This window comes from Tiliqua scincoides, chromosome 15 (genome assembly GCF_035046505.1).
Source record: "Tiliqua scincoides isolate rTilSci1 chromosome 15, rTilSci1.hap2, whole genome shotgun sequence".
In the NCBI taxonomy this organism is placed as follows: Eukaryota; Metazoa; Chordata; class Lepidosauria; order Squamata; family Scincidae; genus Tiliqua; species Tiliqua scincoides.
In genome coordinates, this window is record NC_089835.1 from 4821853 (window position 1) to 4824195 (window position 2343).

Sequence of the window (2343 nt, forward strand, 5' to 3'; positions counted from 1 at the left end):
CAGAGAGAAGGTTTATCTACACAGCCTGAACTGCCTTTCCTTCCCCTCATTCAATGACAAAAAGGCAGGGATCGGATACAAGGCAGCTTAACTCCTTCCTCCCCAGGGCTCTCCTTTCTTGCTGGGTGAGTGCAGGAAAATTGCTGGGTGGAAACTCTCTCCCTGCAGGCGCTTTGGATCGCAGAATTAAAGCCCTACAATATCAGCCTGATGGATAGGTAGCTCTCCATGCTTAATAATAGTAATAATTATTATTAATTAATAGTGATCAAATATTTAATAATAAAATTGTGGCATGCCATGCACAGTGGCATTAAATTCCTGTTACAACAAGAGTGTGACTTCTAAATTCTTAATTCATTGCATGTGCAACCTGCCCTCCAGCCACCCTAAAACTCAAGGTGGCCTAACGGGGTTCCCAGGTAGCCCCGTCTAGACCCTGCCTTGTCCTCATTCGCTCCATCTTGCCCTTAATATCGCAATCTTCACCGCTCAAATTAAAAGCACCCAATAAAGTCCCCTGTTCACAACCTAACAGTTTATTGCAATATTTTAATTTATTCATTGTATTTTAGAGTCGGGGAGGACGTTTTGGGGGCATCCCAGGTTCAGCTGAGTACAGACTGGCCCCCATTTACAGTTGGTATGTAGGGTGCAAAGAAAGTCCTTTTCACCCCTCTGGCATCTTAAGGGAGTCCCTAAGGGGAACTCCCCCAATCTTGACTCTCATACTTGGATTCAACAGGTGATGGGACAGACTATTATTGAAAGGGCAACAGCGCCCCCTACAGGCCTACAGTAGTTTTGCACCCTGGACTAAAAAAAAGATGTTTAATTCATAAGAACAGCCCCCCTGGATCAGGCCATAGGCCCATCTAGTCCAGCTTCCTGTATCTCACAGCGGCCCACCAAATGCCCCAGGGAGCACACCAGATAACAAGAGACCTGCAAGGCCTCCTGGGAATTGTAGTTAAGAACATAAGAACAGCCCCACTGGATCAAGCCATAGGCCCATCTAGTCCAGCTTCCTGTATCTTACAGCGGCCCACCAAATGCCCCAGGGAGCACACCTGATAACAAGAGACCTGCAAAGCTTTCTGGGAATTGTAGTTAAGAACATAAGAACAGCCCCACTGGATCAGGCCAGAGGCCCATCTAGTCCAGCTTCCTGTATCTCACAGCAGGCCCCACCAAATGCCCCAGGGAGCACACAATTCATGTTTGCGTTGCTCACAGTGCACTCATATGGGCGGCTTGCAACAGCTGGACCCTAATGCCCCCCCCCCCACCTATGGCCATCTCACACCCACCTGCCCTGCAAGGGAGCTGAACTGATGTTACTGGACTGGGTAAAGTGGGAGCTTCACATATATAATGCATTCTCCCCTCCCAACCCCAATATTCCCCCCCCCCACGCCAATACTTCGGTGACAATTCAAAATATGGGAATCAATAGGGGAGGGGGGCAGGACACGCATGCAGGTTCTAGAATGCAATGCTCTGTGCGTGTGGTCAAATTATATTAATACAATTAAATCATTGGGGGGGAATAATGATTTATGTGCTTAATTAGAACCTGGGATGGAGGATTAATTAGTCACCTGGGATGGAGTTTCCCTGCATCAGTATGTCCAATCCCCTTTGAAAGGCATCTACGACCTGACACTCCCCCATGTCCAGTGGCATGGAGTTCCACAGGCTTGTTACCTGGGATAGACTTTCCCTGCATCAGTCTAATCCCCTTTGAAAGATATCTAGGGCCAGATGCCCCCGCATCCAGTGGCAGGGAGTTCCACAGGTGCATACCCACCCTGGCTTGTCACCTGGGATGGACTTTCCCTCCATCAGTCTGTCCAATCCCCTCTGAAAGGCATCCAGGACAGACGCCATGCCCACATCCAGTGGCGGAGGGTTCCACAGGTGCATACCCACCCCGGCTTGTCATCTGGGGATGGACTTTCCTCCATCAGTCTCTCCAATCCCCTTTGAAAGGAATCCAGGCCAGACGTCCCCCACATCCAGTGACAGGGAGTTCCACAGACAAGGAGCTACCTGGCCTGTCACCTGTCCAATGCCCGTTTGAAAGGCACCTGGGAAAATGTCATCACCAGATCATGAGGCAGGGAGTTCCACAGATTACTATTTTTCTCTTTGCCGGCCCGACTCTGCTCACACCGTGTTGGCAGCTGCCCCCTGGTTCTGGAAGGGGTAAAAAATACACGGCCTCCTGTGCCCATTGAACTCATTTTAATTTTTAAAAGATCATCAGACTAGCAGAGGATGGTTTCGATCCATCGACCTCTGGGTTATGGGCCCAGCACGCTTCCGCTGCGCCACTCTGCT

General features: G+C 49.7%; 1 non-coding gene across 1 annotated transcript; it reads right to left on the reverse strand.

The window, feature by feature from the left end:
* Positions 1 to 2271: 2271 nt before the first annotated feature.
* On the reverse strand, positions 2272 to 2343 carry TRNAM-CAU (transfer RNA methionine (anticodon CAU)). Its single transcript has one exon. It is a non-coding gene; the product is annotated as a tRNA-Met (tRNA).